The sequence below is a fragment of the Prionailurus bengalensis genome, chromosome B1, assembly GCF_016509475.1.
Source record: "Prionailurus bengalensis isolate Pbe53 chromosome B1, Fcat_Pben_1.1_paternal_pri, whole genome shotgun sequence".
NCBI classification, from domain to species: domain Eukaryota; kingdom Metazoa; phylum Chordata; class Mammalia; order Carnivora; family Felidae; genus Prionailurus; species Prionailurus bengalensis.
Window position 1 is genome coordinate 137,720,745 of NC_057344.1, and position 10,655 is coordinate 137,731,399.

At 40.8% G+C, this 10,655-nt stretch overlaps 1 non-coding gene and 1 pseudogene across 1 annotated transcript; both read right to left on the reverse strand.

The window, feature by feature from the left end:
• Nucleotides 1-1,548: 1,548 nt before the first annotated feature.
• LOC122468203 lies at nt 1,549-2,970 on the reverse strand (annotated as a pseudogene).
• A 1,720-nt stretch (nt 2,971-4,690) lies between these two features.
• On the reverse strand, nt 4,691-4,797 carry LOC122479191. Its single transcript, XR_006296259.1, has one exon. It is a non-coding gene; the product is annotated as a U6 spliceosomal RNA (small nuclear RNA).
• Between the last annotated feature and the right edge of the window lie 5,858 nt (nt 4,798-10,655).

Sequence of the window (10,655 nt, forward strand, 5' to 3'; positions counted from 1 at the left end):
GATCTCGCGGTCCATGAGTTCGAGCCCCGCGTCAGGCTCTGGGCTGATGGCTCAGAGCCTGGAGCCTGTTTCCGATTCTGTGTCTCCTTCTCTCTCTGCCCCTCCCCCGTTCATGCTCTGTCTCTCTCTGTCCCAAAAATAAATAAACGTTGAAAAAAAAATTTAAAAAAAAAAAAAAAGAAATGGAAGGAGAAATAAAAAAAAAAAAAAGATACATTCTGCTTGTTCTGAAGGGGCATACTACCTAGTCCTAGCTGGTGGTTAGAATACAAACTGTATACAATTTAATATAAGACATAAACTCCAGTGAGCAACTAACACATCTTTCCCTATCATAGCATCAACAGGTTCTGATTGGGAAAGAGAGGGGAGGGGCATATCACATCCTGGTGCCTCCAGCATCTTCCAATTTAAAGCAATATATTTTGGCTGTTCTAAAGTACTTCTTGGCCCCTGAATAAGAGTCCCATGACCTCTGTTTGTTAGGGGTCTGCCTGTTCACACACTTGACTTATCCACTGTCAGCTGAGGCCTTTTCTTACCAAAACAAAATTTGTATATTTTGGTTGTTGTTGGTTTTTTTTAAGTCAACTACAATGCTATGTTCTATCAGGATTAATATGCTGAGTGATATTTACATCTCCAAATATCAGGTCACGATCTCTATTATATGTTGAAAATAGAATCATAAATTATTATACGCTTTGCATATCAGAGCTGGTATCACCTTTCCCATAAAGAACGCTGCCTGAAATTAACATATTCTCAAAGGTAAAATGCATATTCTCCGAAATGCATTTTATTATGACAATGCATGTATTTACTCATAAAAACAATAAACACAGACAATTCTACACTAGCTCTCACAAATTCTAAATTTGTGGATTTAGGACTTCAGGTTAAAATCAGCCATCCAGCCATCCACCTTGTATGGGGAGAAGAGTTCTGCAGTGTTTAGAATAAAATGATTTCTTGGGATTAGAAACAGTAATGCTTTTTTTTTTTAATTTTGAAATGGGTTTTGCTTTTTTATGATTGGTTTTAATTCTGGCATTTCATCTTGCCAGCTACTATCCTGTTTAAGCAATGCTGTCAGCTAAAAGGAATTTCTGATTAAACTAAAGTGGTCCAGTGATAAATTACATACACACCCTACTTTGAATAATCCCAGCCAAATTGGAGAAAAATGCTGCTACACTATTATTAACTAATGTAATGAAATATCCCCATTTCATGGTTTACTTTTTAAAAATTTTTTAATGTTTATTTATTTTTGAGAGAGAGAGACAGAGCACAAGCAGGGGAGGGGCAGAGAGCGAGAGACACAGAATCCAAAGCAGGCTCCAGGCTCTGAGCTGTCAGCACAGAGCCCAACGCAGAGTTTGAACTCAGGAACTGTGAGATCATGACCTGAGCTGAAGTCAGACGCTTAACCGACTGAGCCACCCAGGTGTCCCCATAGTTTACTCTTTGCTTTAATAAATTAAAAGTAAGTTGCTGGTAAATATTTACTTTAACCCCTTTTTTTTAATTTTATAACGCTGTCTATCAAGGTGGTGATGTGGGTAAGGCTTGGGGTAAGAAAGGCATGCCCTCTACGGGCCTCACTACTATATTGAGAGGGCCAGCTAACGTCACAGGTGTTGGCAGGTTCACTGGAGACATGACCGTGACAGGGTGGGCTGTATTCACTGGAGCAGTGACAGAGGTGAGAAGGTTGACTGGGGTAGTGAATGTTAAAGGAGAGGTCATGGATAATGGGCTGGTTATAGTTACAGGGTGCCCTCTGTTCGTTGGGCTGGTTATGGTAACTGCACTTGAAACATTTACTGGATGCTTCATGCTCGCTGCTGCCACTGTGATCGGGTTTGACATCGCCCCAGATGACACGCAGGACATTACACTGAATGGAGCAGTGAGAGTCACAGGTGTCATAGCAGCCACGGAGGTCAGGCACGGGTTGGCAGCTTCTTGCTTGCTTGCTTTGACAGCTTCTTCCCCCAGTTTCAGTGTCCCCACCTGCTTCCCCGGACAGCTATCACATGTTGTTGTTGCTGCTGCTGCTGCTTCTGGCTGCCGGTCTCCACTCATGCATGCATGTTCTACTGACGCCTTGTTCACATGTATTACAGCTGATACCTTGGCTCTGCCCGTGTGTCTTTAAGTGGCTGGTGATGTATGCTGCACTCCCACAGACGTCACACCGTACCTTGCCTTCGTGGCTCCCGTGTGTGTCCACAGTCTGCCTTTGGTGGCCAAGGCAACAGGATACGTCTCAAGAAGCCTTTCCCACAGACACTGCCAGTATGGGGTTTGGTGCTGCCTCCTTCATGAGACCTCACATGAGAAGTCATCGGCCCTTTCTCTTGAAGTGCTGATTGCAAACAGGACACTCGAAGGGCTTTTGGTCCGAATGGGAGAGCCTGCGCCGGTTGAGGTGGTACACATCCCGGAAGGCCTTCCCACACATCTGGCAGGCATGGTTCTTGACAGGCTTACTGGGTTTCTTGACGGCCGGGGCCACGGCCAGAGCTGTGCTCCTGGCACTGCCGCTGGGGTTGGTGCCCGAGGAAGACACAGTGACTGTTGATAGGATGCCAGCAATGGTAGAGACCAACAAAGTTCTGCTGCTGTCCCCGGTGATGGTGGAGATGAGGGGAACCACGTAGTGGGAGTTTTCTTTGACCGGGACACCAGCTTGATCCCTGTGTGGCAGGACTCGTGGTGCCTCGGATGATAGCTGTCCCTGAAAGCTTTACTGCAGTCAGTGCACACAAATGAAGTTTGGGATGTTTCTTTTTTAATCCTGATGGCATCCTTTCATGTTTCTGGTGCCACTTGAGGTTTCTGAGTTATGGAGATTGGAAGCAATGGTTTCTGATCCGGGGGCTCTGCAGCAGGGCTCTGGAGGGGCAGCAAGCCGTTCTGTGCTGCCTGCTCGTGGCGATGGGAGGCTTCATGGGCTGCCATTTTACAATTTCAGATGTCTGTGGCAGCATAAAGTATTTTTACAGAATTGCTGAAGCTCACTCTCACACACGGGTCACACCAGGTCTCTGCTTCTTGAGTGAAATGCTGTAGAATGCCTCGACCACCACGGGAATCACTTTCTCAGGATTCTTAGGATCCCCACATTTCTACATGAAGCCTTCTTTTTTTTATATAGAATTTTTTTAAATGTTTATTTTTGAGAGAGAGAGAGAGCAAGAGCGGAAGAGGGACAGAGGATCTGAAGTGGGCTCTGTGCCGAGAGGCACGAGCCCGATGTGGGGCTCGAACTCACGAACCGTGAGATCATGAGCTCAGCCCAAGTAGGACATTTAACCGACTGAGCCACCCAGGCGCCCCATTACATGAAGTCTTCTAACAGGGGAACTGGGTTTCCCCAACTTGTTCTCTGAGGAAGAGACAGAGTAAAATAACAACCATCGCCTGCCTTCAGTTAAGTGATTAAAAAAAAAAGAACTTCTGGGTAGACTTTTGACTAGTATCATCAAACTAAAGCTTTAATTTTATCTCTCATCTCTTTCAACTTTTTTTTTTAAGTTTATTTATTCATTTTTGAGAGGGACAGAGAGAGTGAGCAGGGGAGGGGCAGAGAGAGAGGGAGAGAGACGATCTCAAGCAGGCTCTGCACGGTCAGCGTGGAGCCCAACGTGGGGCTTGAACTCATGAAACATGAGATCGTGACCTGAGCCGAAACGTAGAATCAGATGCTTAACCAACTGAGCCACCCAGGCGCCCCACCCCCACATCTTTTTCAACTTTAAGGCTTTTTTTTTTAAATTTTTTTTTAACGTTTATTTATTTATTTTTGAGACAGAGGGAGACGGAGCATGAGCAGGGGAGGGGCAGAGAGACACAGAATCTGAAACAGGCTCCAGGCTCCGAGCTGTCAGCACCGACCCCGACGCGGGGCTCGAACTCACGGACCGTGAGATCGTGACCTGAGCCGAAGTCGGAAGCCTAACCGACCGAGCCACCCAGGCGCCCCTTTAAGGCTTTTTTAATTCTGCGCAAGCTTTCCTTTTTCTGGGGTTGGCGAAAAACAAAACAGAAATGCTATTTCATCACCCAGGGTGGTAGGATGTAGCAACGTGAAATCTCCAGTGCCAGAGGGCACAAAAAATTGTACTGAAACAAATTAGCATCAGTGAGTCATACCTTGAATGTCTTGTTAGGAGAATCCATCAAACATCTTAACAGCTGTGACTTTTGCTTTCTACCAGGTTATCTGTAAAGCAAGCAGGTATTAAATTGTTTTAAAATATAAATTCAATAGTATGCTCTAGGAAAAAAAATGAGAGAATTTAACACTCCCATTTCTCCAGGAAAATCTACTTAAGACTGAAGCTGAGTGAGTCTATTCATACCTTTCCATAGAAAAGACTGAAATAGTCTCTTTACCCATTCAGCTATCATGGGTTCTATATTATTTTTCCAACAATTTTCACTGGACACATCGCCAAGCCCAGGATCAAATATTAGCTTTCAGACTTCTCCAGCAGGTGGAAAAAAAGATTTTAATTGCTGGAAAAAATTAAATAATAGAAAACCTAATTAACGAGTTGATCAATAAATGCTTGGCATGTGTTTTATCCAGGAAAAGAATTAACACAAGTATTCCAAAAGACTGTTCATCTAGCTTTCCAAAAATAAGTTATAGGTTTTTCTTTTACATAAAGATCTCAAAAATATGGAACGCTTCTCGAATTTGCGTGTTATCCTTGCGCAGAGGGCATGCTAATCTTCTCTGTATCATTCCAATTTTAGTATATGTGCTGCCGGAGTGAGCCCTACAACTATTTAATAGAGATGAATATTATTGGATCCCAATTTCAGTAAGCAAGTACATCTCTCTGAAGCATCAAGTCTCTAACTAACATGATTCGAATAGAGCAGCTGAACTGCTTTTCTTATACTGTTATCTTCTATATTCTGGTATTGAACTACTAGGTCAATATGCTATATTATTCACGAAATTGTTATAGTGCAGAGGGCATAAATCTTTTTCTCTTATCAAGTAAGATACCTACTAGTTTTCACAGGAATTCCAAACATAGAATGAGACTATACCTCATTACGGGTTTATTTCCCTAGAAGAAAAACTGTAATGTTACTGTTGATTACTTCATAGACCAATGTGTAGATGAATTCCCCCATTTCAAAAATATACATCAATATAATATTATTATTAAAATATACATCGGGGCGCCTGGGTGGCTCAGTCGGATGAGTGTCTGACTTTGGCTCAGGTCATGATCTCGTGGTTGAGAGTTTGAGCCCCACGTCAGGCTCTGTGCTGACAGCTCGGAGCCCGGAGCCTGCTTCAGATTCTGTGTCTCCCTCTCTCTCTGCCCCTCCCCCGTTCATGCTCTGTCTCTCTCTGTCCCAAAAATAAATAAACGTTGAAAAAAAAATTAAAAAAAAAATAAAATAACATAAAATAAATAAATGTTAAAAAAATTTTTTAAAAAAGTGGAGATTCCAAAGTTGCTCTATTTTTCAGGTTTTCCTGAGTTATCATATGCTAATGATGGAAAAAAGCAAAGAAAAATCAGGTAAAAGTATTTTTCAACAACAGTTCAATATTGTTTGAACCAATTTGTCCCTGTCATTGTGGGTTATTTCTTACAGCATTTAGTTGTCCTGTTTTTTAAGTTTTCTTTAACCTAGAACAGTTTCTCACACTTTGTGTTCCATGCCTTTGACATTTATGAAGAGTACAGGTCAGTTATTTTATAAAATGTTCTTCAATTTGAGTTTGTCTGAAGTTTCCTCATGGTAAAATTCAGATTATGCACTTTTGGCAAGAATATCACAGACAGGATGTTCTCTTCTCGGAGCATCATGTCATGAGGCATCTGATCTTGATTTGTCTCTTTATTGGTGATGTTAACTTTCATTTTTTGGTTAAGGTGATGTTTGTGGAGGTATATTTCCTCCAGCCATTCATAAAAATCTTTAGGGAAGATACTTGGAGACTACATTAATAGCCTATTACTCAAACATTGCCCAGTGGTGGTATCAGTTGCCAGTAATTGCTTTTTTTTTTTTTTTTTTTGAGAGAGAGAAAGAGCATGTGAGCGAGGGGCAAAGGGAGAGGGAGAGAGAGAATCTTAAACAGGCTCCACACCCAGAGCAGAACCCAACAGGGGGCCTCATCTCACTACCCTGAGATCATGGCATGAGCAGAAATCAAGAGACCGAGGCTTAAGCAACTGAGCCAGTCAGGCCCCCCTGTTGCCTGTATTGAGGAGGAGGAGGAGGAGGAGGAGGAGGAGGAGGAGGAGGAGAGTTCCCAAAAGAGATTTTCTAATTTCATAATTTCTTCTACATTTATTAGTTGATATTTTACTGAAAGTAAGAGCTTCCTCTTAACCCTAATTATTTATTCATTCATTCATTTACATCAGTATGAACTCAAATATTCTTACTTTATTTAACAGGACATAATCCATTATTATTGTTATTTTAATACTCAAATTGCCTCAGATTTGGTTAGTATCACCCTTTTCCACCTGACTCTTAGGCCAAGGTGACATGTTTCCATCATTCTTTGAGCCCATCTTTACTATCTGGCACCCCCCCAAAAAAATTAGTGAAGAAAGGCAACAATTATCATTTTTTAAAGTCTTTTAAAAACAATACTATTGTTTGTGTGAATCTAGTGTTTAAACTTTTGGTAAATGATCTCTATTATGGTTCCATGCAGCCAATGGCATTAGTGATTAGTCATAACTAATAATTGCCTCTAATTCCAAGTAATGTTTTTTTATCATAACATAGGGAGGTGTTCCTAAACATGATGCCTTAGAAAGATTAAAGACATGAATGGAAGTTTTAAATACAAAGCTTTCAATTTTCTGTATTAAAATTAAAAATTAAAAAACCATCTGCGAAGAAAACACTTTCAGTATTTGACAGACAAAACTTAATATCTTTAATGTATAAACACTCTTTAGAAAAATTTTTTTAATGTTTATTCATTTTTGAGAGACAGAGAGAGACAGAGAATGAGTAGGGAAGGAGCAGAGAAGAGAGGGAGACACAGAATCAGAAGCAGACTCCAGGCTCTGAGCTGTCAGCACAGAGACCGATGCGGGGCTCAAAAACACAAACTGTGAGATCATGACCTGAGCCAAAGTCGGACATTCAACCGACTGAGCCACCCAGGAGCCCCTATAAATGCTCTTTTAAATCAATAAGATGTAAGCAACAATAGATAAAGAGCAAATATACATTGATGTAATTCATGAGAGAACAAGTAAAAATGGCCAAATAATGTCTCAACTTCATGAGCAAGCAAACTACCTATCATAACAATTGAAACTACCTAAGAGAAAATTTTTGACATATAACCTTGGCAAAGATTCCAGTTAGTGACAATTTATTTTTTCAAGGTAGTCATTTCTCATGGAATTATAAATTACAACAGTTTTACTCTAGGACAATTTGATGGTGTAAAGTAAAAACCTTAGCAGATTTTTGGTTTTACAGTACTAAGTTTAGAGGCCTCTTTTAGGCAACCAACCTGAGCAATGAAAATCTGAGTAAAGTAAAAGTGCCCACAGTGACCCCCAGGCTGAATACAAACAAGCCATTAGGCAACCCACCTCAAAATGTCCATAAACCCTAGCTGACCAAAAAAGGAAAATTCTATTCGTTCCCATACCTCCCATCCTTCCCCTGTTAACTATAGCCCCGCACCACTGCCTCCTGGCAGACAGTCTCTTTGTTGCCCTGCCCACTGCTTGCTTGCAGTGTATTCAATAAACTTCTATCTCCTTTGTTCTGCCTTGGGTGAACTCTTTCAACTCCTGGACGACTGCCTCCACCCGACTGGATTGCTCCACACTAAGTAGGAAGTGTTCCCCAGTCAGTTATAATATAGTTAGAAAACAAAATTCAACAGAGTAAATTTTGTTTTATTTTTTTAAATTTTTTTAACGTTTATTTATTTTTGAGACAGAGAGAGACAGAGCATGAATGGGGGGAGGGTCAGAGAGAGAGGGACCACAGAATCGGAAGCAGGCTCCAAGCTGTCAGCACAGAGCCCGACGCAGGGCTCGAACCCGTGAACCATGAGATCATGACCTGAGCTGAAGTTGGACACTCAACCGACTGAGCCACCCAGGCGCCCCTCAACAGAGTACATTTTAAAGATTTTATTGGCTTTATTCAAAGATGCATAAATCGGGCAGCATTCAATCTAGCAGACAGAAAGGAGCTCCAAGGAGCTGTAAAGAATGAAAGACTTTTATAGGCAGAAGGGAGCAGAAACAAGGAAGTTATACTAGACAAAAAAAATGTTGATTATTGCCAGATTGCTTTCCTTTAGGGGGATGGCAGAGCTCTATCAGGCAAACTTTCACCTTAATCTTATCAACTCTTACATTTCTATATTCTCTCAATCTAATTGTAGCTCCTGGTAAGGCTTCACCAACAGTTGTTGATACCACCATGCATGCATCTCCTGTGTCCAGAAATCTTGGAAACTTCTTTTCTTCATCCTCTGACCATTTTACCTACTCCTGAGTGTCAGGCTTTGGGTCCCCAGCCAAGGGACCCTGCCCTTTTGTCAAACTTTATTTTGCTTAATCTGCCTATTGCCCCGGGTGATCATAGGCCAGGTTTCTCATTGTATTCTTTGCCTTCCAACTTTTTAAATTCCTCCAAGTTGGGGTAAATAGAGCAAAGTCGTTTGGGGCATTTTAATGTTGGGGAACCAGCAGGGGGTTCATTTGGTCCACCCAAACTTCAATAGTGCTGTAGTAAGTACACTTTTCAACCCCATCAATGTCCGTTTTATTTATCTTATTTGTTAATAACCATCTAAAGATTTCCACCTTACTGGGAGAGTTCTTTGACCCTTCTCTGTTCCCTTCCCCATTTCCTTGTCAGCTAATTTAATTTTTTTTTTTTTTAATTAGTCTCTGGAAGACCCATGAGAGGAAGCCCAGGAAACAAATTTGGTAAGACTTCTCAGACATTTGCTTGCTTTTGCCCAGGGAAACCCCATTCTTAAGGAGTTTTAGTGGAGGTTTCATTACCTAGGCAAGATTGATCAAATCATTGGCCGTTCACAGTTAATCTCTAGTTAATCTCTAGTTCCTGTCACCTAAGAGGTCTGGAGTGGAGCTAAAAATTCCAATCTAATTAAGGCTTGGTCTTTCTGGCAACTAGTTCCCATCCTTGTGCTATCCAGCTCCCCCAACCCTAGATCACATTAGCAAAAAGATACTTTTATCACTTTGGAGACTCCAAGAGTTATAGGAGCATTGTTCCTGGATGCAGGGACACAGACCAAACATATTTTTTATTATACCGTTGCCATCCTGATGCATGTGAAGTAGTATCTCTTTGTGGTTTTGATTTTCATTTCTCTAACGATTAGTGGTGGTAAGCATCTTTTTGTGTGCCTATTGGTCATCTGTATATCTTATTTGGAGAAATGTTTATTCAAGTTCTTTGCTCATTTTTTAATTGGGTTATTTTACTGTTGTTGAGTTCTTCCTTATATATATTCAGGATACTAATCTCTTATTACATATATGGTTTCCAAATATTTCTCCCATTCTGTGGGTTGCCTTTTCACTCTCTTAATAGTGTTCTTTTTTTTTTTTTTTTTTTAACATTTACTCAGTTTTAAAAGACAGAGAGCGTGAGCAGGTGAGGGGCAGAGAGAGAGAGGGAGACACAGAATCAGAAGCAGGCTCCAGGCTCTGAGCTATATCAGCGCAGAGCCTGATGCAGGACTCGAATTCACAAACCATGAGATCATGACCCAAGCCAAAGTAGGATGCTTAAACGACTGAGCTCCCAGGCACCCCTTGATAGCGTTATTTGATGGACAAATGTTTTTAATTTGTGAAATGCAATTTCTATATTTTTTCCTTTAGTGTCTGTGCCTTTGGTATCATCCACAGCATCATTGCTGAATCTGACATCATGAAGCTTTCCCCCTATGTTTTCTTCTAAGAGTTTCATAGTTTCAGGTGTTACTGTGACATCTTTGATCCGTTTTGAGCTAATTATTGTCTGTGGTATAGGGAAAGGGCCTAACTTAATTCTTTTGCATTTGTTGAAAAGACTGTCCTTTCCCTAATGAACAGTCTTGGCAAACTTAGTGAAAATTACTCGACTTTATATTGAGGGTTTATTTCTGATCTCTTGGAATAGTGTTGCATTTTATTTTTTAATCCTTTAGATTACCATTCACAAAACAGAAATTATGTGACAAATCTTTTCGTATTAACTGATTTTGCTAAACTGAAGGCAAGAAACTTAATTTCAGGTAATAAACATGTAATTCTACACATCTGTCTTCAACGTGTTACTCAGCCAAGCACAGCCACCACACAACAAAACCCAGAAATATGCAACAGTAACTCAATTCAGTAGTCTGATATTTTGCTGACTTAATAATTTAAGAAACATAGCTTTACATATTGTGTGTGGAATATTGTCAAGCCCTGGTCTTCCCACTCCCCTTACCATTTATATCAAATGACTCAACATAACACGGTTATACATATCATTAAACAATATTTATAATCAGCATATTCTTTAACCTGATTCTTTAGTTTTCTAAAAGATAGCAAATCCTCAAAGAAACCGAAGCCGCCACCCCACCACACAGACACACACACACA